This window comes from Anomaloglossus baeobatrachus, chromosome 1, assembly GCF_048569485.1.
Source record: "Anomaloglossus baeobatrachus isolate aAnoBae1 chromosome 1, aAnoBae1.hap1, whole genome shotgun sequence".
Taxonomy (NCBI): Eukaryota; Metazoa; Chordata; class Amphibia; order Anura; family Aromobatidae; genus Anomaloglossus; species Anomaloglossus baeobatrachus.
In genome coordinates this window covers 343489430-343514425 of record NC_134353.1, presented here as the reverse complement: position 1 = coordinate 343514425, position 24996 = coordinate 343489430, and positions in this window count along the sequence as shown.

Genomic DNA, 24996 nt, shown 5'->3' with positions numbered 1-24996 from the left:
TTGCTAGTATAATGGCTTAGTTATAATGAGTTGGAGTGTGCAATGCAGGCAGAGGTGCTGCAAATATCTTTGCACTAGTGGGACTATAGCAAAGTCCAATAAACACGTTTAGGATGCCACTAGGTACACTGAGTGTTTGCTAGTATAATAGCTTAGTTATAATGAGTTGGAGTGTGCAATGCAGGCAGAGGTGCTGCAAATGTCTTTGCACTAGTGTGACTAGACAAAAGTCCAATAGCCACGTTTAGGATGCCACTAGGTATACTGAGTGTTTGCTAGTATAATGGCTTAGTTATAATGAGTTGGAGTGTGCAATGCAGGCAGAGGTGCTGCAAATGTCTTTGCACTAGTGTGACTAGACAAAAGTCCAATAGCCACGTTTAGGATGCCACTAGGTACACTGAGTGTTTGCTAGTATAATGGCTTAGTTATAATGAGTTGGAGTGTGCAATGCAGGCAGAGGTGCTGCAAATATCTTTGCACTAGTGGGACTATAGCAAAGTCCAATAGCCACGTTTAGGATGCCACTAGGTACACTGAGTGTTTGCTAGTATAATGGCTTAGTTATAATGAGTTGGAGTGTGCAATGCAGGTAGAGGTTCTGCAAATGTCTTTGCACTAGTGTGACTAGACAAAAGTCCAATAGTCACGTTTAGGATGCCACTAGGTACACTGAGTGTTTGCTAGTATAATGGCTTAGTTATAATGAGTTGGAGTGTGCAATGCAGGCAGAGGTGCTGCAAATATCTTTGCACTAGTGGGACTATAGCAAAGTCCAATAGCCACGTTTAGGATGCCACTAGGTACACTCAGTGTTTGCTAGTATAATGGCTTAGTTATAATGAGTTGGAGTGTGCAGAGGGTACAGTGCCAGGATTGTGGGGCTCTGGGTAGAGGAATGGAAGCCTGCCTTTCTATTCCCTCCTAATGGGGGAATGCAGCGACGAAATCCCTGACCTTTGCTACACAGACGCTGTCGCTGTTTTCAGGACCTGTCACCTATGGCTCTGATCCTGCCGGTACGAGCCCTTAAAAGGACTGATGGAAAGTGCTATCCCTATGCTGTCCAGCGCTGTGTATGGAGCGCATACAGCAGTATCGGCGATAGGACAAAGGACGGAGCTGCGCCAGTGATGTCTGACACCAAGGACGCAGAAGAGATAATGGCGTCCAGACGGGCAGATACTCGTTTTTATAATGCAGGGACATGTGACATGGACATCCTATCACACATGCCGTTGCTTCTCTGGCTAAAAGTCCACTTAGCTGTGTTTGTGTCTGGGATTGGCTGACATGCTGGCCCGCCCCACTACACGCGCGCGCTTAGGGAAGGAAGACAAGGAAAAAAAAAAAATGGCGATCGCCATTATACAAACAGCAGTGATCTGAAGGCGCTGTTCCCGCACACTATACACTGAATTGTCATAATAGTGTGAGTCACAGAGTGACTTACACTATTACAGCGGAAAGCCAGCTAGGAATTAGCTGTTTTTTTGCTGCTAGAACCGTTCTCGAACGTTTCTAGAACTATCGGGCTTTTGCAAAAAGCTCGAGTTCTAGTTCGATCTAGAACAGGCCCCAAAATCACTCGAGCCTAGAACTGGAGAACCTCGAACCGCGAACCGCGCTCAACTCTAGTAACTATGTAACTATGTAAACTACTTGGACAACCCCTTTTAATTTCTTTTCTTTGCCCCCTTAGCCCCTTAACGACCGTGGGCGTTAATATTACATCCTAGCGGTGATAGTGTTAATCCCTGCTGGCTGCTGCAATCAGCCTGCGGCGATCAGCGCACATGTCAGCTGATTTATACAGTTTTTGCGTTCCATCCGTGCCTTTTAACCCCTTAAATGGCGCTGTCAATATGTGACAGCGCCATTATAATCGTGATCTCACTAAAACTTTACTTACAGCCCAACACCGGAAGTCACATGACGGGATTACGTGGATCCGATAGTGGACATGGTAGCACAGGGTCATGTGATGACTCCTGTAGCTCACATGACTAAGGTCCTGTAGGAAACAGACGAGTGCTGCTTATTACAAGAGATGAGCTTTTCTCCCAATCTGAGTGCTGCTGCTCTGATCGTGAGAAAGGAACAAGCGATCAGTCAGTTAATTCTTATAGCCCCCTAGGGGAACTATTAATAAAACCCAAAAACTAAAAGTTCAAGTCACTCCCCATTCGCTCCATTGAAAATTAAAGGGTTAAAAAAATTAAAAATATACACACATTTGGTATCACTGCATTCAGAAATGCCTGATTTATCAAAATATAAAATCAATTTATCTGATCAATAAACGGCGTAGCGACAAAAAAAATGGAAACGCCAAAATTACATTTTTTGGTTGCCACAAATTTTGTGCAAAATGCAATAACAGGCAATCCAAACGTAGCATCTGCGCAAAATTTGTACTTTTAAAAACGTCAGCTCAAGACGCAAAAAATAAGCCATCACTGAGACACAGATCCTGAAAAGTGAGAATGCTATGGGTCACGGAAAATGGCGCAAAGCATGAACTTTTTTCGGACAAACTTCTGATTTTTTGTAACCACTTAGATTAAAGTTAACCTATTGATGTTTGGTGTCTACGAACTCGCACCGACCTCAGGCATTACACCTAGTCATCAGTTTTATGATATATGGAACACAGTGAATAAAATATCTCCAAAAACGTTACTGCAATCGCACTTTTTTTGCAACTTTTCCGCATTCGGAATTTTGTTGCCGTTTTCCAATACACTATGTGGTAAAACTCATGGTTGCATTTAAAAGTACATCTCATTCTGCAAAATACTAGCCCTCACATGACCAGATTGATTGAAAAGTAAAAAAAGTTACGTCTCTCGAAAGAAGAATGGCGAAAAAAAAAACCGGAAAGCGCAAAATTGGCCTGTCGTGAAGGGGTTAAAAGTAAATAAGCCTATACTCTTCTCCAGTGTGGCTCCGGTTGCAGTGACATCTAAAGCTGTATTCTTGGGGCCCATGAGACATTATTATGTCCCATGGGCCCCAACTAGCGCCAGCTTCCTTCACCCCGCCTTTGGATGTTTGAGCAGTAAGTCAATGACGTGCTCACATAATGCTCAAATGTCCGAAGGCAGGGAGATGGGTGCTGATTGGTTGCAGGACCCGCTTGTCATAACAAGGTCACGTGGTTCCTGGCAACGCTGCTTTAGACGCTGGAACCATAGCCGCACCGGAGGTGAGGAAAAGTTTATTTATTTTTACCGGGGCGAACAAGTGGAATGAGTAGGTAGTGGACAAATCTTTTAATATTTTAATATAACATTGAATTTCAGCTATGTATTAGCAACCAAAGTGTTTAGAAAGCTTTTCTTGCTACCATTCTCTAGATTTAAAATAACGATAACAACATTCCTTTGTGCCATATTACAGAAGAAATATTTATGGAATTGACATCCTTACATTCAATTTATAGCACAGATTTGGAAAAATATTTAAGCACTGTTAGTCATACTGACATTTTTCGACTGCTTTTTTGGCTGGTGAAACGGTGTTGCATTATGGAAATATGCTCACGGCCTAGTACTTGATTTCTTTGAAGAAATCCCTAATGATGTAACTAAATCAGAGCCAATTAGGCCAAACGGGGACATGAACCCTTATAAAAAAAAACCTGCCAGTGCTTAGCACACAGTTTCAAAAAGCAGCTTTGCAAATGAATTAGAAATGGGGATTTGATGATGAACTTTACAGGCAGGATATTCAAATGTAGTCTGAAAAGTATGTGACTAGAACTTCTAAATCTTTCTTTCATAAGAGTGTGTCTGGTTTTATTCAAGAGATCTGTACCTATTGAAAAGCATTAAAGGGGTTTCCAGGCCTTAATAATAACATGGACCCTGGGCATTGAGGGCTTAAATTTAACAAACTAGGACACACGCACCTGCTGTCATAATAGTTGATCCAGTGAAGACTGCTTTGACAGTCTGTGCCAGCACCAGAAGCCATGATGTCACTGTTCTTCTGTTTTAGGACTGATGAGGCTTGTGATTGGTAGCAGTGATGAAGCTACATTCTACTCATGTAACCACTCCAGCCAAGTATATGCCTCAGCGGTCCTGTGACAGAATAACAGTGACATCATAGCTTCTAGTGCCCACTAAATAAAAAAGACATTCTAGAAGGAAGACTACCATCCAGTGGCCATAGATTACGACGTAGTCTATGGACCATGTGCTGTGAATCCATTTGCACCAATTTTAATGAATACTCATCTGCCATAACATTTAAACCCACTGCTCAATATTGTCTAGGTATACTTCCTAATTGTTAAGGATACAGCAAGACTATTCCAAGTTTGGTGAGCTGTTCCATTGCTACAGGATAACAGGGTTATGTTCCAAATTCAGGTGTGTTTTCAGGAGACTGATACAGCCAGAGGTTGGCAGTTTTCCCCAGTTTAGGAATTCACATTTGGCTAGCCAAATTTGGGAGAAAGTGTGCGCCCATTTGGTTCTTTTTAATATTCAGTGAGAAGACAGCTTTGCTTCTGTAAGCTGTCTCCTTACTGAATTGCCAGAATGACTCTGGCTGTGCAGTGCAGGGGAGAAGCAAAGTACAAAGCTTTTAGAGCATCTTTTCATCGCCTCACGCCTCGATACGTTTCCCCAACAATTCTGGTTCATCAGGAGGCCGATCGTTCATATTCAGCAACATGGTTGCTGCTTTTTGGTTTATCTAGCCACATTTGGTAACTATCGGCCTTCTGATGAACCAGAGTTGTTGGGGAAACTCGTCGAGGCAGGAGGCGATGAAAAAGTAAGTAATAATTCAGGCTGTCCCTGATTACGTTGTTGTTGTTCTCATAGAGAACCTTTGTGATCTCCTGGGTCTCCCGAGGGGATTTTGTGAACCCAGCCATTGCACTTGAATCACTTTATGTTTGAGTACTGCCCTTTATCTTTTGTTGCAGAGGTTTACAGGGTAAGAGTAGGGACAGCCGTTGGTGAGTGGGGGCGCAACATCGTACATTTAGGGTGCCAACCTCCACGGCTAGATAGGGCACAAGAGGGAGTGGACATTGTAGGGATTTTATTTCCTCCTTCCTTCTGTGCACCGGTTTGCTCTTTTATATCGTGGTTCAGACCATTTTAATATAATCAATAAATGTTATGTTTTAGTTAGGGTTCTATGTATATGTTAATTTATACCTGATAACTAGTATTCTGAAATTTACATCTGAACTAACAACGTGCGGCAATAAAACATGTCCGCATGGTGTAACTTCAGACAGAGACTGAGCCGCAGAGATGAGCGATGACATCACCCCGATTATTTGATCCTCCACTTGTGAACATAGGTAACCTGACTTCAGGGGACCTTAATGAACTCTCACTGAGTTCACAGATTTGCATCTCCTGTAAGAAAACTGCTTTTGTTTTTTTTGCCAAGAGATGCAGATTTGGTTCTAAAAAGTTTTACACCATATTTCTTCCCCAAATCTACACCTGGAAAAAAAAAGCCACACTACCGCATGTGGTATGAAGCGGTAGTGATGCAATTTTTTGACAGGAGGTGTAGATTGGGTGCAGGAATATGGTGTAAAAATTTCAGTACCAAATCTGCAGCTCATGGCAAAAGAATGTACAAAAACAGCTTTGACCTCATTTTGGTGCAATTTTCTTCCAGGAGGTGTAAATTTGGTGCTGAAATATGGTGCAGACATTTCATCACCAAACTTGCACCTCCTGGAAGAAAACTGCACCGAAACAATATGAAAGCTATTTTTGTGCATTTTTTTATGCTAAGAGATGCAGATTTGGTGTTGAAATTTTTACATCATAATACTGCACCCAATCTACACCTCCTGATAAAGAAATGCATCATTACTAGGGATGATCGAATTCCTCAAATATTCGGCTTCGCGAATATTCGACAAATAGGTTGCCGCTATGCAAATATTCAATGTGCAATGTAAACCTATGGGAAGCCCGAATAGTTTCGGATAGTTGTTATTCAGGTTTTCCATAGACTTACATTGCGCATCGAATATTCGCGAATAGTCCAATAGCGGCGACCTATTCGACAAATATTCGTGAAGCCGAATATTTGAGGTATTCGATCATCCCTAATCATTACCGTTTAATACTGCATGCGGTAGTGATGTGGGGGAGTTTTGACAGGAATTGTAGATTGGGTGCAGTAAAATGGTGTAAAAATGTGAGCACCAAATCTGCATCTCATGGCAAAAAACCCACAGTTGTTTGCCATGAGATGCAGGTCTGTGAATTCAGAGAGAGTTTATTGAGGTCACCTGGGATCAGGTCACCTGCCTACACAGGTGGAGGGCCATGGGAACCTCCAGCTGTGACAGCAAATAACCTGAGGGACGTCACTGCTCATCGTTGAGGCTCAGTCTCTGCATAAAGTGCACAGCATTCTGTCATGTTCCTTGATCACACACTGTGCCTTCAGTAATGTAGCAGAGCTGGAATCGTCGTGGGACTTCGTGCGGATTACATCGACCTGGGTCTTTTGGGGGCTAATAAAGTGGTGAAAGAGGGTGTTTTTTGCCTTTTATTTCAAATAAAGGATTTTTTGGGTGGTTTTGTTTATTTCTTTTCACTTACAGATTAGATGCCTCCCATTACTAATAGAAGCCTCCCATTACTAATTTAGGGCTTAGTGGCGGCTGTGAGCTGCGATTAAGCCCTTATTACCCCAATTACCACTGCAGCAGGGCAATTCGGAAGAGCCAGGTAAAGTGCTGGGATCATCACATCTAATGGATGTGACGATGCTGGGCAACTCACCAACCTGAGAATGCCAGCCCCAGCTGTCAGGCTTTATCTTGGCTGGGTATCAACATTAGAGGGGACCGCACAACAGTTTTTTTAAATTATTTATTTATTTACGCATTCAAATAATTAAAAAAAAAGCCACATGTAGTTCCTCTTATTTTGATACACAGCCAAGCTAAGTGCATGGCTGTGGGCTGCAGCCTCTAGCCATGGCTTTATCTGTGCTGGTACCAATAGATGGGAGCACCCTACACCAATTGTTTTATTTATTTTTTTATTTATCACCAGTATAAGGACACAGACAACATTCCAACCAATCATAGACGCTGTCTCAGAAGGTAGGGGCGGGAACCAACAGCAGACAATCAGAGACGCCGGTGGAAGGGGAAAACAGTGAATATGGATGAGTGATAATGGTCGGTCCCAGGAGTAACACTGCAGCCATAGGGACTTGGTATCTATGTAGTGCTTTAGCCCTTTTTTTCTTTTTTTTTCTTTTACAGCCCCCTATACCATTTTACAACACATCACTTTTGCCTCCCATTGAATTTAATGGGTTTGGCTAGTATTGATGATTGGATTGGCTAGGGTCGATTATCTGACCGGCAATCTCAGGCAGGTTCGGCGATTCTGAAGTGATGGTTCCTTGGCAGGATTGCTCATCTCTAGCAGTATATAGTTTGGGCAGAAAATAGTGCTATATTGCAGAATAGTTCTACAGTATGTATAATGGGCTGTGAGGAGTGATATACAACAAGAAGAGGCTGAGTAAACAATAACGAAAAAGAGTAATATTTTCAAGGATGGGTCTGTAAGTAAAGCTGCTAAAAAGCGTGAAGTGCTGGAGGGTAGAGCTGTTTCTAACGGGTTAAAAGGAGAAATGCCCTGAAGGATGGATCAGTATATAGATAAACAGAGTAGCTGAAAGTCATGATGTATTACAGAGTGGGACTGTGCGTTTGTATAATACATATATATATATATATATATACATATGTAATGACGGCATCTCTGCAGAGACGCTGACTTACTCACCACCCCAACCGGGTCACATTCCCCCCCCGCACTCTCCCGGCCATTCACATGTGCTGCTGCCTCCTTCCACTCCTGGGCCCTGTACATGCCACACAGGGTTCCTGGGAGTGTACCTAAGATGCACACGCACTCCGGCCCTGCTCTTTAAGGGTCAGCATGCTATTTCCACGAAATGCCTATCAACTCTCAGCCTAAGGCTGAGAGGCATAGTGTATTTAAGGCATCCTCCCATTATGGGAGGTGCCTGTGCAATGCCTTAAGTTAGCTAGTCAGTCAGTCTGCTACCTAGCTAGTTGTCAGGTCCTGGTTCCTATGTCCATCAACTGTACCTGCCTTTCCACATCTGTCTATCCCTTCCATGCCCACCATTCCTGTCCATACACTCCTGTTTAGCTTGCCTCAGTTATCCTGCCTGTACCCAGCTATCCCTGAGTTTGTCATCTGTCCTGGGGTTCAGCTGCCACAGTCCCAGCCACTGCCCTGGGAGTGGTACCTGGTGAGTGACCATCTTGTGGTAAGTGTTTAGTTATGCCTCTCCATTATCCCTAATCCTGCTTGCTGCCCCTACTCCATCCGCGAGTGTTACAGTTTGTTAGGGCATGGACTTCACCATCCTTTTGCTGCCAACACTTCACCAGGAGATGTCACAGATGCGGGAACTACAAGAACAAATCCTGTACTTCCTGCGTACCGTTAACACCCATCTGAATGAGTTGGTCATGGCTGGTTCCTCGGCATATATCTAGCCTGCAGCTCTGGAACCGGCAGAATCCTGGCCCTTTTTGTCTGCCTCCCCACAATTTGATGGCAATCCAAAGCAGTGCCGAGGCTTTATCAATCAGTGCTCCCTGCACTTTGAACTTTTGGCACATCGGTTCCTCTCAGAGTGGTCCAAAGTGGCATTCCTGATGTTGCACTTTGGCAGGTAGGCCCTAAATTGGATCAATTCACTGTGCAAGAGAAGGGATCCGGTTCCCTCCGACCTCCTTTACTTTCCAGACAGTTCAATTAATTTTTTCGGATAAGCCTTCCAAAAAGGAGACCAATAGCTCCTGATTGTTCTGACCGAGCTCTGAATAAATAGTGTGGAATTGAACCGCATACTGGTCAATAGTCTGCATCTTTTCACATAACTGTCAGGATGCTGCAGAGGCAACATGACCTGGTTCGTTGAAACTTTCCTGAAGGCCTCAAGTCGACCTTAGTTCCAAAGGCAATCCATGGAGGTGAAATGTGGTAGGGGATTTATACATCAGTCTGCCTCCCTCCAGAGACCACCGATGTCCCAGTTTCTAGTTGCCGCTCCAGTTCCTAAACCCATGGAGGTTGACCATGTCAAGATGTCAGACCAAGATAGAGACTACTATCAAGCCATGGGACTGTGTTTCTATTGCGGAGGTCGAGAACACTTTATTTATGCATGTCCCATGAGGATGGAAAGATGTTTGGTTCCTGAAGCTCCAGTGAGGCCTTACATGGAAGTTGGTGCAGCCTTCTTTTCTGGTCCCTGGAAGAAGCCCATCAAGCAGCAGCCATCAAGTCCTCCTCGTCCACTGGCGATCTACCATCTCTTAAGACGAGTTGCAGGAGAAGAGATCTCCTTCAGGCCTGGAGAAGAGGTGGCATAAAGGTGGGATACTGTAGTGCTGACGTCTCTGAAGAGATGCCGACCTACTCACTGCCCCGGCGAGGTAATGTCCTCCCCCGCACTCCCCTGGCCATCATCCACATGTGCTGCTGCCTCCTTACCCTGCATGCCACACAGGGTTCCCGGTAGTGCACCTAAGACGCGTGTGCGCACTCTGGCCCTCCTCTTCAAGAGTTGGCATGCTATTTCCAGGAAATGCCTCTCAGTCCATGGCTGAGAGGCCTAGTGTATTTAAGATATCCTCCCATTAGGGTAGGTGCCTGCGCAATGCCTTCAGTGGGTCAATCAGTCTGCTACCTAGCTAGTTGTCAGATCCCGGTTCCTGTGTCTGTCACCTATATCTCCCTTCAGATACCTGTCTGTCCCTGCTGTGCTCACCATTCCTGTCTGTACCCACCTGTCCAGCCTGCTTCAGTCACTCTACCTGTACCCGGCTACTCCTGAGTTTGTCACCTTTCCTAAGGGTCAGTTTCCACAGTCCTGGCCACTGCCCTGGGAGTGCTACCTGTCATCCGCCTCACAGTGGGAGCTTAGTTATGCTCCTCCCACTACGGGGTAAGCCCGAGTCCCCTCTGTGGTCCACTGGGTCCACTAAACCCACTCGCTGCCACTACATTGGCCGAGAGCGTTACAAAAAAGAGGATTAGAACAGCACTTTTTTTCTATCACCTTAGTGCTGTGGGTGCAGGGCTCCCAGGTAATCATTCCATTACTATATAATTTAGGGGAAAAAGAGATTAAACCAGCACTCAATTTTAGCAAAAATTATGTTCTTTTATGACTCATAGGTATAACAGCAACGTGTTGGAGAAAGGTTCCAGGTGAGCCGAAATGTTGCTGTCAAACCTATGGGTCATTAAAGAACATAATTTAATTTTTGCTAAAAAGGAGTGCTGCCTTCATCTCTTTTTCTTCAATCCTACTTTTATTTATCAAATGAGTTTCATAATGAATATAAAATATAGTCCAGACATGGACTAGGTTAGAAATAATGATTTTTACTTGAAATAATAATTTTCTCCTTCATACTTTGCTTTCGTCACAGAATGCTCCTGTGCAGCAATTACAGCTTTGCAGACATTTGGCATTCTAGCTATTAATTTGCTGAGGTAATCTGGAGATATTTCACCCCATGCTTCTTGAAGCCCCTCCCCAAGTTGGATTGTCTTGATGGGCACTTTTTTCATTCCATACGGTCAAGCTGCTCCCACAACAGCTCAAATTAGGTTGAGATCTAGAGACTAGAGATGAGTGGTGTTTGAAGCGAACCGTTCGCCAATTTCAAATTCGAGTTGTTTTGGGTGGTGTTCAAGTCATTCGATGAACTCGAACGATTTGCTTCACGTTTGACTGTTCGAGTTACCATTCGATAATTGTTCGATCACCAAAAGTGTAGCTAGTTACTAGCTGGCTTTTCACTGTAATACTGTCAGTCACTGTTACTAATGATATTATCAAAATTCAGCCCTATAAATGTCCTTGCCCTATAAGACCCAGCCATTTTCCCCATGGCCGCCATTATCTCAGTGATGCGGGTGTGTGACAGTCACCGCTCCCGCTGCTGCTGCTGTGGGCGCTATAAAGTGCAATTGAGACATCGGTTTAGGGAGTAGGGACTAGTTTTAATTTCAGCCCTTTTCAGGGCTAGATTAGAGCAGTTCATAGCCAATTTTGCTAGGCAGGTCTGTGCCAGCACCTTGCAAGGGTTTTTCACAGCATCTGTCTAAACCAGCTCAGGCAATACCTTGGGGATAGTATCATTGTCTGTGATAGTCGGTGATGTACCTCAGCTGTCAAGAAAGCTACACCACCTCTGCATTCTACACCACCTCTACATTTCTGCTACGCAATTGTAACTGCAAAAAGTGCAGGCAATTTTTTGGGGCACGGCATCATTATCTGGGATAGTTAGTGACATTCCTCTGAAAAGAAAGCTACACCACCTCTGCATTCTACACCACCTCTACATTTTTGCTACACAATTTTAACTGCAAAAAGTGCAGGCATTTCTTTGGGGCATAGTATCATTGTCTGGGATAGTCAGTGACGTTCCTCTGCTGACAAGAAAGCTACATCACCTCTCCATTCTACACCACCTCTCCATTTCTGCTACACAATTTTAACTGCAAAAAGTGCAGGCAATTCTTTGGGGCATAGTATGAGTGTCTGTGATAGTCAGTGGCGTTCCTCTGCTGTCAAGAAAGCTACACCACCTCTGCATTCTACACTACCTCTCCATTTCTGCTACGCAATTTTAACTGCAAAAAGTGGAGGCAATTCTTTGGGGCATAGTATCATTGTCTGGGATAGTCAGTGACGTTTCTCTGCTGACAAGAAAGCTACACCACCTCTGCATTCTACGCCACCTCTCCATTTCTGCTACACTATTTTTAACTGAAGGTAGTCCAGCCAATCTGTGAGGATTGATATAATGTAGACATAGATATAATGTTGCCTTCATCCAAAGGTTGTACTCTTGATGTCTGAGAGAGCTCAACACCAGCAGTTGTTTCCACTTCCAAAACAACTGACGATCTGCCAATCACACTGCCTGTTGCGGGTAAAGGGGTGGAAGGTCTGTGTCCAAAAGCATGTGTGATTGCTGTCCCCACAGTCACAGAGGATGAATAGCACTTGATGCACTTGATGGGGCAGACGGTGGTTTCCCCGCCCCGCTAGGCCGCATTGTAGCACAGTGACCTTCCCACTGCGACTTATACTTCATTTAAAGTCGTGTACAGGGTGGGCTCTCCAGTATACAGCAAAACCACGCACCAGGAAAAAGACTCTAGGCAGTTGGGTTGATAAATGATTGTTTAACTGTACCAAAACAAACAAGAACAGCCATGCATAAAATAGAAAGAATAGAACAATTTATTCACAAGTCCAAAAGCCTACACCCCTATGCTGCACCACTCATAATGGCGATTTATACCCCCTTCTCACCAACCTCTGCCTAATCGAGGGACTGTCTAAACTGTTGCCTAATACCTGATAATCCCTCTGTGCAGCAGGATTAATTGTGTGTGTGTGTGTGCGAACACGACCTACCAGTGGGGCAGCACAAGAGCTTACAACGTATCTACCTAAACATAGACAAAACCCATTAACCCCCTTGAATACCCTTGTTTGCTGAAGCAATCACAGATAAGGCAGATGATAAAAGTGGTAAGGCAAACCACACAGCTCAGCAACACCGTTCTGGAAATCTTGTAAAGCAATAGTCAATGCAAACATGTGTCGCTATCCCTCCATGATTTTAACTGTAACTGACAGACTGACAGAGCAGAGGCAGCAAGTCTTATTGTCTATATAGTTGGCCTAAGCAGAACAGAAATGTGTTTTGTTACCAAAACAAACTGTTGCGTGCACGCAGTCCTGGCTGGGCCCAGCCTACCGTACTCGGGTACTGTGTTGTCCAGCTGCCATAAATACAGACTTGATCCTTAATCCTCTCACGGTAATCAGTATAGCCAGCAACTGAAGAATGGCGGTCTCCGGCACAGGATGCTGCTCACACGCGTTACGGTCCTCCTCACCAAACTCCAACACGAGTCTCCTCACAATCCACCTAAGTGTTTCTGCGGCGGCTCCTTTCTGTTATGCACACTTTTCGCTTTTCCATCAGCTCACATACAGTACCTCCTCCAGTCTCCAAGTCCACAGCTGAAGACCATTTTGCTGTTGCTATAGTGACCAAACAGTCAAAGGCAAATGCAAAACAGTGACCCCTTGTGGGTGGTCAGCAACAATGCATACATTGAACGGCAAATAAGCATCTTGCATTCACAGTGGATAAAGGTCATCAATACACCCTCACCCTATCACTTCATATCCATGTGACGGTTCATGGACAAAGTACTCAAACTAGTGAGTTTTTTGGCCTCTACTTACAGATTGGTGACAAATCTTACAGATGACATTAGTTGTGTGATCCTTTGCGATGTCAAAAAAGGCCCAGGCTAGGCAAGGCTTACAGCCCATGTGACCTGCAGAGCCATCACGACTTCTGCTCAGAGGCAGAGTTGTGGCTGAGGATGCACTTGTTGACGTGCTTCAAGTACTCAGTCTCTGTCCAGGAAGACGCAACCTAACCTCGTGGTCAGTAGCATCCTTCTCCACCTCCTCTGATGACCTCATTGACTGGCTGACTGTGGGTTGACAGTAAGTGGGGTCTCCAACCTCATCATCACCCTGTGTGTTTTCACTTCTCTCGTCCTGACTCCTCAGAGCCAACCTCTTCCTGTCCTAACCGAATAGTAAAGTTGTCGTTCCAATCAGGTATCTCAGTCTCATCAGCATGTTCCCCATTTTCTCCACCAAAAGGAATTAGAGTTTGGGAATTAGGGTCTACATTATGCTCAGAACCTTCTTAATCTGGGCCTGGATCTGACTCACAAAGCTTCTGGGCATCAGTGCAGATCATTTCCTTGTCTGGACTCAATGCAGCTTTGGAGCAGACCTCTGATTCCCAAGCTATAGTGTGACTGAAAAGCTCTGCAGACTCCACCATCTCTGTTACCCCATACTCAGCAGGGCGAGTGGAGACTTGAGAGCTGGTAGGAAGCAAGTGTGATTAGGGTGACACCTCAGAGGAATGGAGTATTTGGGATATTGAAGTTGAGGTGGAGGAGAGGCCACTTGATGGAGCACTTGAGATCCATTCAAGCACCTGCTCTTTTGGTGCCTCATCTAAATTTGGTAGCAATGGTCATGTCCGTAAACAAAGGGATCACATCAGATTATCCACGGGAAGAAGTAGAAATTTTATTTTGGCTTGAAGTTGGTGTTACGAATCGGTGCTGCCGTAGCCGCAAGCAGCCTGCTGCGGTTCCAGTTGCGCCCAGGCATCAGCTGGCATTTTTGGCTGTGCCTCGGGTCATCCAGCTGGCTGCTTCCTCCTCCATGTCTAAGTGTGGCGAGGCGACTAGTGCGCATCCGTGTGCCGATTTACCCCAGCCACAGCCTAAGTCCAGTGTTTCGCCCAGTGAGCATACTCAGCCTGACTGTGCCATTTCTGAGGCTAAGTCCCCATTTCGGGCTATTGAGCATGCTCCCACACTTAGTGCGAAAAGCCTCTTTGCACAGGTACTTGGACCCGTGCCATGTCTAAGACCTGTGTTGTGCCTACTAAGCATGCTCAAGCTGATAGTCTGTTTTCTGAGACTGTTGTTCAGGCTAATGAGCATGCTCAGGCATTTAGTGCATCAGAGGCTAGGTCCGGTAAGGACCTTACTGGCCATGTCCGTGATGTGGCAGGCCCTAAGAAGCCAGAGGGCATTAGGTGTCCTGATGATGTGGCCACTCCGGACTGTCTCGCAGAGGCCCGCCCCAATGACTTGGCACCTCATCATTGTTCATCAGATGATGAGTGGTGAGGTGTTTGGGGCGTGGATGCCATGAGTTCATCAGTGAAGTGGTGGCTCCTGGAGGTGCATTGTGGTCCACCCTGGGTTGAGGCGGACCCAGGTTATAAAACGGGCTGGAGACAACATGGAGGTGCGCAATCTTCTATTATGCTCAGACAGAGCACACCTCCATGTGTTGAACTCATTGCAGCTTTAGGGCAGAGGTAGACAGGGATAGGGCATCGGTGCTGGACACCACCACACTTGGTAATGCGGCACGGTTACAACCAGCTCCTGTCCTACCAGTCATGCTAGTGCAGCCCAGTGGCATTAACTGGGCTGCTGCTGCGCCTGCTGTCCACAGGTGTGCCCCCTACGCACACAGACAGAGTACCCAATGGCCCCTGTGTTGTTAACAGGGAGTTCCTGGGCTGGGTGTGTGGACCCTGTGACGTTAACAGGGTTCACAGTCTCCTGATCCGAGTGTCGTCTAACTCGGGTGAGGCTACTATTAGTTTCAGAGCCACCCAGCTCTGTATCTTCCGCCTAACCTTCGGGTTGCCAGCATCTCCTTTTCCATCTGGGAGCACGGTGGACCCCGACTAGCGATTGGGATATATACCACCTTATCCTAATCTGCCAGTCCCCCTGTAACAGATGGTGTTTCTTCAGTAGATGTTACTGTTGCTTTACCACCAACCCTACGGACACAAACCTTTTTCTCCTTTCCAACACACCTGTTCCCCTTTTCCACCAGCATCTGTCCTTTTTCCACTCATTTTGTAGATGACCAAATTTTCCTCTGCAGGGACACCCTACTCAACGCCATCTCAGCACAGCAGCCAGCCCTCAGTCCATCAGATGTGGACAAGTAAAAGACCATTTCCTCCTAGCCATGACAAAGTGGTGAGATTCATTCTGTGCACCACTTGTGTTTAATGGAAAAACTGATCTAAAGGGCCATTTACATGCTGCGACATCGCTAACGATATATCGTCGAGGTCACGGTGTTTGTGACGCACATCCGGCGCCGTTAGCGACATCGCAGCATGTGACAGGCAGGATCTACCTTAAACGATTGCAAAAGAGACAAAAATCGTTGGTATATGAGAGGTCGTTCATTTACCAAAAATCGTTGTCTCGGACGTAGCGAGGTTGTTTCTCGTTTATTGCGGCATCAGACATCGCTATGTGTGACACCGCAAGAGTGATGAACATCTCCTTACCTCCGTCCACCGGCAATGAGGAAGGAAAGAGGTGGGCGGCATGTTCCGGCCGCTCATCTCCGCCCCTCCTCTACTATTGGACGGCCGTTTTGTGACGTCGCTAAGACGCCTAACGCACCTCCCCCTTGAAGGAGGGATTGTTCAGCGGGCACAGCGACGTCGCAGAACAGATATGTGTGTGTGACGCTGCCGTAGCAATAATGTTCGCTACGGTAGCGATCACCACATATCGCGCCAACGCCGGGGTGGGTGGTAACACTCGCGACATCGCTAGCAATCGCTAGCGATGTCGCAGCGTGTAAAGCACCCTTAAGATTGTGTAAACAGCTACTGTTGATTCTCCTGCATACGTGCATCCCTTTCTATGGCACAAATTATTTCGCCAAATTTGGCCACAGACACCACTTAAGTGGCATCAATTTTCCCACAGTTGCAAACTTAGGCTATGTGCACACTAGAAAAAGGATTTTTCTTAAGAAATTTCCTAAGAAAATTTCTTGAGAGTGAAGAATTAGCGCACCTGCGTTAAAAAACGCACCAAAAACGCACTTGCGTTTTTACCACGATTTGGTGCGTTTTCGGTGCGTTTGTGGTGCGTTTTTACCGCTGGTTGCTCCCTGCGTTATTGTGCCATTATCTATGGTAACTAACGCAGTTAGCTGCAGAAAAGAAGTGACATGCTCATTCTTTTTCTTAAGAAAATCTACTGAAAGAATTTTCTTAAGAAAAAAAACGCAGTGTGCGCACAGCTAATTTTTTTTTGCCATAGGTTTGGCTGGGGAATGTCTGCAGAAGGTTACAAGAATTTCTCAAGAAATTTCTGCAGCAAAAACGCACCAAAAGCGCAGGTAAAAAACGCAGTGTGTGAACACAGCCTAAAAATGTTGATTTGCATGAAGCACAATCAAAAAGCCACAAGCATTTACTCTCCCCAGGATGACACAGGGGTAGAAAAGTCCTTGCGGGTCCATGACTTGTTCATCTTGATGAACGTTAGTCTGTCCACAATGACACTGGACAGACGCGTGCACTTATCTGTCAGCACACACTCAGCAGCAATGAAGACACGTTCCAAGAGAACGCTGGCTGCGGGACATGACAATATCTCCAAGCGTAAGTGGCAAGCTCAGGCCATTTTTCCAGATTGGAAGCCCAAAATAAGCAAGGCTCCAGTTGCACAGTCATGGTATTGATGTTAATTTGGAGATACTACTACATCTGTGTCTCCTCCTTTTACTCGTCCAGCTCTTTTGTTTCAGCATGAGTATATGTACTTGTCACTTTTCCATGTGTTTGTGGTGTCTTTTGAGTTGTTTGTCACCTTTTGGACACCTTAGAAGGTGTTTTCTATGTGTTTGTATGTGTTTGTGTTTGTCTGCCATTGTTTTCAATGGGGTTCGAAGGTGTTCATCGAATGTTCGACGAACACACCTGCTGTTCGACAAACCGAACCGAACTTGAACACTAGGGGGGTGGCTCATCTCTACCAGTGACTGACCTGGCCACTCCATTACAGATAGAATTCCAGCTGCCTGTTTCTTCTCTAAATTCATGCATAATTTGGAGGTTTGCTTTGAGTCGTTGTCCTGTTGTAGGATGAAATTGGCTCCAATCAATACCTGTCGACAGGGTATGGCATGGCATTGCAAGATGGAGTGATAGCCTTCCTTTTACATTGTTTAAATCTCCAAATTTACCAGCACCAAAGCAACCCCAGACCATCACATTACCTCCACCATGCTTGACAGGTGTTGTCAGGCACTCTTCCAGCATCTATTCAGTAGTTCCGCGTTTCCCAAATGTTCTTCTGTGTGATCCAAACACCTCAAACTTCGATTTGTCTGTCCATAACACTTTTTTCAAATCTTCTTCTCTCCAATGTCTGTGTTTTTTTGCCCATATTAATCTTGTAATTTTATTAGCCAATATAAGATATGGCTTTTTCTTTGCCACTCTGCCCTGAAGGCCAGCATCCTGGAGTCGCCTCTTCACTGTAGACATTGACACTGGCGTTTTGCGGGTACTATTTAAAGAAGCTGGCAGTTGAGGACCTGTGAGGCATTGATTTCTCAAACTAGAGACTCTAATGTACTTGTCTTGTTGCTTAGTTGTGCAGTGGGGCCTCCCACGTCTCTTTGTACTCAGGTTAGAGCCTGTTTCTGCTCTTCTCTGAAGGGAGTAGTATACATCATTGTAGGAAATTTTCAGTTTCTTGGCAATTTCTTGCATGGAATATCCTTAATTTCTAAGAACAAGAATAGACTGTCGAGTTTCACATGAAAGTACTCTTTTTCTGGCCATTTTGAGAGTTTAATGGAAGCAATAAATGCAATGCTCCAAGATTCTCAACTAGCTCAAAGGAAGGTCAGTTTTATAGCTTCTCTAATCAGCAAAACTGTTTTCAGCTGTGCTAACATACTTACACTGGAGTGGTGGTTGTTGGAAATGGACCTTTAAACACTTATGTTGATATTGCATTCAAAACCAGACGTTTGTAGCTAGAATGGACATTTACCACATTAACAATGTATAGAGTGTATTTCTGTTTAATTTAATGTTAGCTTCATTGAAAAAAAATGTGTTTTTCTTTCAAAAATAAGGAAATATCTAAGTGACCCTAAACGTTTGAACTGTAGTGTACTTATCCACAGATCACTCAGGCAGGAGTTCAGCAAAGCTTCAGCAAGAATACTACAGATGAGAGCAAGCCAACTACTTGCAACTAGAGCTAGAATGTACTGAATAATATCACCAGCACCAGGGAAGAAGGGATTATTTTAGCCCCAAGAGAGTACTGATGATCAGCAGCTGGGTGGAAGGCGAGCTCCTGGTGGGTTCAAAAGGGGGAGAGATAAAGCTACCTATTACAATGAGTACAAACAGCAGGAACAATAGAAAGTAAGGGGGCATTTTGCGCAGCCAAATTATGTGACCTTCTATTGCCAGAAACCCCATGACTGTCTCACACGTAACATACCCATGAGACCAGCGTTGCTTATATACCTTTTGTTACTGACCTTGGCCAGAATTAGGGCTTCAACGATAGCCCTTGCAGCCCCAATATCTACAGTTTTAACATGCTAGAATAGATGTTTTATCTACCATTGCTTCAATATCAAATACTTTATGTGACTGCAAACTTGTAAATCCTCACATCCCATACACTGCTCACTGTAAGGATCCTCCAGTGCAAGCACCAGGTCTGACAGGTACATTACCGCAAGTATGTGGTTTTCATACATGCAGTCTTGCTCTGGCTAGAAGGACGTGGCCTCACTCAATGCAAGTTGAAATCACATACTTGACTACTTACTCCCTGTGCCGGCGCTGGAGAATCTTCTCAGTATGCATTGTACATGATGTGAGGATTCACAAGTTTGCTGTCACATAGAGTGACAGCAAACTTGTAGTCTAAGGCAGGACAACAGCTGTAACATTTATTAAATCTTTTTTCATATGGATTAAATAACATGCTTGCCTGAAAAAGATGTCACATACACATACTAAGAGATCAAGAATCTTAAAGGCAATGCTCAATGGTAAAAAATTGAGCGAAAATGAATGTAACTATCACCAAGTCCACCTTTTCCTCTCCTCCTATACTGCTCTTTTATCTTTGCCTGCCTCTTGCTCTTCCACTCTGCCTCCTTGTTTCTCTCCAATGTCACCCACCTTGTCCCTTCTGAGACCCTTTATCACCTCTCTGCTACACTGTGTCACTCTACTATCATGGATTCTTTTGTCTTATACAGACATGGTTGAACACCCAAGTTGGGGGATTTAAAGGGTCTGGATCACTGCAAACACCATTATATAATTAACACCATTACTTTTAACTAGGCGGTAATCTACAAGCTTCTTTTTACTGATAACGTTCAACAATGCAGATTTGAGCGTACCATAGCTGTGTATTGAGGGTTGTAGTTAGGAATATAAGGGCCCAGATTTTCTCTAATTGGCAGCACATTTATGCAAAACATATAATAAATATATTTAAATCATCAGTACAATTTAATTTTCCTACAATGCTTAATTGCTACTGTAATATTAAAAAACTTTTAAGAGAGACGGTCAAGTGATAAACTGAAACAATACATTTAGCCAGTTTTCAGTTGAAAAAATCTGAGAAAGCAGTTAATGTGTTCAAAAGTCTTCATTCTGCAAAACATCAGTTCACTTTCTGCCTGGTAATTTAATTTTTATTCTGCAAAGATAACTTACTTTGAAACTATATTGAAACCATGTTTACTGTAAACAGGTTGCTGACTTTATCACATCAGATGCACTAAAGAAAATTTTACAGTATCGTACAATTTTAGTTGTATGTCCATATACTATTTTCCATTTATGTTTCAAAATCATTAAGCCTGCAATGTACGGTATATCTTTTTCCATGAATGCTGCTATTCCATTCATTTAAGAATACTTAAATTTATTGGAAAACAATGAACGTTAGGTAAGTAAATTATTCTGTGATTTTTTTTTACATGTACTTTAGCAGTAATGATCATTTAAATTTACTTTTGCCCCCCACAATTTATACTGACACTTTATGGGCATTAATGCAATAATACTTTATGGATGTAACGCTGCATATTAACACATACAAGTCGCAGTCATATGCTTTTCCTTTGTTCAGTTCCCCAACAAAACATTGTCTATGGAGTTAGGAGTTTGACAAGGGCATATAGAACATCTTGTAGAACAGAAAATTTGTACATCGAACTATAATCTTGCTATACTTGTTCGGTTGAATATTACTATGAATCTCTGAATTATTGAAGACCATGTTTTCCTGGAAAGTTAAAAGTCATGGCATTCCTAAATCATAATTCTAGAAAAAATAAAATTAATCTTACTGTACTTGCCCAAGATAATTTATGCTGGAGATATAATAATAATAATAATAATAATAGTCTTTATATAATGCAAACATAGTTCACAGAACTTTACAATTCAAAGAGTGGATGATCAAACAATATGTTTATGTAACAAAACGGAGAGCACAAGAAGAGAGGACAGTGATGAGAGAAGATACAGTATGTAAGGTTGTTCAGCAGTGTGGAGAGCTTTGTAGTTGAATGAGACAAGTTTATATTGCACTTTATAGTGGATGGTCAACCATGCAATAACTGGCACAGGGTGAAGGCATTATTGTAATGGCTGGGCAGAAATATGACCCTGCATTCGTCATTCGGGATGAACTGGAGAGGAGAGAGTTTTGTGAGAAGACTGACTAGTAAAGAGTAGAGATGAGCGAACCGGTCCCGGTTCGGCTCGAGGTCGGTTCGCCGAACGGACCTCCCGTTCGAGTTCGGCTCGTCGAACGTTCGACGAACCGAACTCGAGCCAATAGGAAACAATGGCAGGCAATCACAAACACAGTAAAACACCTAGAAAACACCCTCAAAGGTGTCCAAAAGGTGACAAACAACTCAAACACATTGGAAAGTGACAAGGACATATACTCATGCGAAAACAAAACAGCTGGACAAGGAAAAAGAGGAGGACACACAGATATAGGCATGGCACGCCATTCTAAAATCATGTAAAACACCGCAAGGTGACTCCAAGCATAGTCTCCCTTTTTTTCCAAAAATTGGGCCCCACACCCACCCACCCATTCAGTGGCAGCAGTTGGGCCCCAGTTGTACAATTCACAGCTAGATTTGCAGCAAGCACATTCAAAAATACGCCATTCTTATCCGTCCCCAGGATGACACCGGGGTAGGTAGCAAAGTCTTTCCTGATCCCAGCTCTGTTCATCTTGGCTTCTTTTAAAAACACAGCAAGCAAGGGTTACTCCAAGCGGAGTCTCCCTTTTTTTCCAAAAATTGGGCCCCACACACACCCACCCATTCAGTGGCAGCACTTGTGCCCTAGTTGTACACTTCACAGCTAGATTTGCATCAAGCACATTCAAAAATACGCCATTCTTATCCGTCCCCAGGATGACACCGGGGTAGGTAGATAAAGTCTTTGCTGACCCATGACTATTTCATCTTGGCTTCTTTTAAAAACAATGTAAGCAAGGGTTACTCCAAGCGGAGTCTCCCTTTTTTTCCAAAAATTGTGCCCCACACACACCCACCCATTCAGTGGCAGCACTTGTGCCCTAGTTGTACACTTCACAGCTACATTTGCATCAAGCACATTCCAAAATACGCCATTCTTATCCGTCCCCAGGATGACACCGGGGTAGGTAGCAAAGTCTTTCCTGATCCCAGCTCTGTTCATCTTGGCTTCTTTTAAAAACACAGCAAGCAAGGGTTACTCCAAGCGGAGTCTCCCTTTTTTTCCAAAAATTGGGCCCCACACACACCCACCCATTCAGTGGCAGCACTTGTGCCCTAGTTGTACACTTCACAGCTAGATTTGCATCAAGCACATTCCAAAATACGCCATTCTTATCCGTCCCCAGGATGACACCGGGGTAGGTAGATAAAGTCTTTGCTGACCCATGACTTGTTCATCTTGGCTTCTTTTAAAAACAATGTAAGCAAGGGTTACTCCAAGCGGAGTCTCCCTTTTTTTCCAAAAATTGGGCCCCACACACACCCACCCATTCAGTGGCAGCACTTGTGCCCTAGTTGTACACTTCACAGCTAGATTTGCATCAAGCACATTCCAAAATACGCCATAATTAACCGTCCCCAGCATGACACCGGGGTAGGTAGCAAAGTCTTTCCTGATCCCAGCTCTGTTCATCTTGGCTTCTTTTAAAAACACAGCAAGCAAGGGTTACTCCAAGCGGAGTCTCCCTTTTTTTCCAAAAATTGGGCCCCACACACACCCACCCATTCAGTGGCAGCAATTGTGCCCTAGTTGTACACTTCACAGCTAGATTTGCATCAAGCACATTCCAAAATACGCCATTCTTATCCGTCCCCAGGATGACACCGGGGTAGGTAGCAAAGTCTTTCCTGATCCCAGCTCTGTTCATCTTGGCTTCTTTTAAAAACAATGTAAGCAAGGGTTACTCCAAGCGGAGTCTCCCTTTTTTTCCAAAAATTGGGCCCCACACACACCCACCCATTCAGTGGCAGCACTTGTGCCCTAGTTGTACACTTCACAGCTAGATTTGCATCAAGCACATTCCAAAATACGCCATTCTTATCCGTCCCCAGGATGACACCGGGGTAGGTAGATAAAGTCTTTGCTGACCCATGACTTGTTCATCTTGGCTTCTTTTAAAAACAATGTAAGCAAGGGTTACTCCAAGCGGAGTCTCCCTTTTTTTCCAAAAATTGTGCCCCACACACACCCACCCATTCAGTGGCAGCACTTGTGCCCTAGTTGTACACTTCACAGCTACATTTGCATCAAGCACATTCCAAAATACGCCATTCTTATCCGTCCCCAGGATGACACCGGGGTAGGTAGCAAAGTCTTTCCTGATCCCAGCTCTGTTCATCTTGGCTTCTTTTAAAAACACAGCAAGCAAGGGTTACTCCAAGCGGAGTCTCCCTTTTTTTCCAAAAATTGGGCCCCACACACACCCACCCATTCAGTGGCAGCACTTGTGCCCTAGTTGTACACTTCACAGCTAGATTTGCATCAAGCACATTCCAAAATACGCCATTCTTATCCGTCCCCAGGATGACACCGGGGTAGGTAGATAAAGTCTTTGCTGACCCATGACTTGTTCATCTTGGCTTCTTTTAAAAACAATGTAAGCAAGGGTTACTCCAAGCGGAGTCTCCCTTTTTTTCCAAAAATTGTGCCCCACACACACCCACCCATTCAGTGGCAGCACTTGTGCCCTAGTTGTACACTTCACAGCTACATTTGCATCAAGCACATTCAAAAATACGCCATTCTTATCCGTCCCCAGGATGACACCGGGGTAGGTAGCAAAGTCTTTCCTGATCCCAGCTCTGTTCATCTTGGCTTCTTTTAAAAACACAGCAAGCAAGGGTTACTCCAAGCGGAGTCTCCCTTTTTTTCCAAAAATTGGGCCCCACACACCCACCCATTCAGTGGCAGCACTTGTGCCCTAGTTGTACACTTCACAGCTACATTTGCATCAAGCACATTCAAAAATACGCCATAATTAACCGTCCCCAGCATGACACCGGGGTAGGTAGCAAAGTCTTTCCTGATCCCAGCTCTGTTCATCTTGGCTTCTTTTAAAAACAATGTAAGCAAGGGTTACTCCAAGCGGAATCTCCCTTTTTTCCAAAAATTGGGCCCCACACATACACCTTATCAGTGGCAGCACTTGTGCCCTAGTTGCAAACAGGATGTTTTGATTTGCATCAAGCACATTCCAAATCAACAAGCATTTACTCTCCCCAGGATGACACAAGGGTAGTAAATTCCTTCTGGATCCATGACTTGTTCATTTTGATGAGCGTCAGTCTGTCCACATTGTCACTGGACAGACGCGTGCGCTTATCTGTCAGCACACACCCAGCAGCACTGAATACACGTTCAGAGACAACGCTGGCAGCTGGACACGACAAAATCTCCAAGGCGTAAGTTGCGAGCTCTGGCCATTTTTCTAGGTTTGAAGCCCAAAAGGAGCAAGGCTCCAGTTGCACAGTCATGGCATCGATGTTCATTTGGAGATACTCCTGTATCATCCTCTCCAGCCGTTGACTATGTGTCAGACTTGTTGTCTCTGGTGGCCTTGCAAAAGAGGGTCCAAAAAAATTATGAAAAGATTCCATAAAATTGCTGTTACCGGCACCAGATACGGTCCTACTGGTATGGGTAGACTGTTGAAGATGACGAGACCGTCCCATGTTTGTCAAGTTACAACTGGGAGATTCCCTCCCTGCACCTGCACGGTTGTTTGGTGGAAAAGCCGAGCTAAGATCGAGTAACAGCTTCTGCTGATACTCCTGCATACGTGCGTCCCTTTCTATGGCTGGAATTATGTCACAAAATTTGGACTTGTACCGGGGATCTAATAGTGTGGCAATCCAGTAGTCATCATCACTTCTAATTTTGACAATACGACTGTC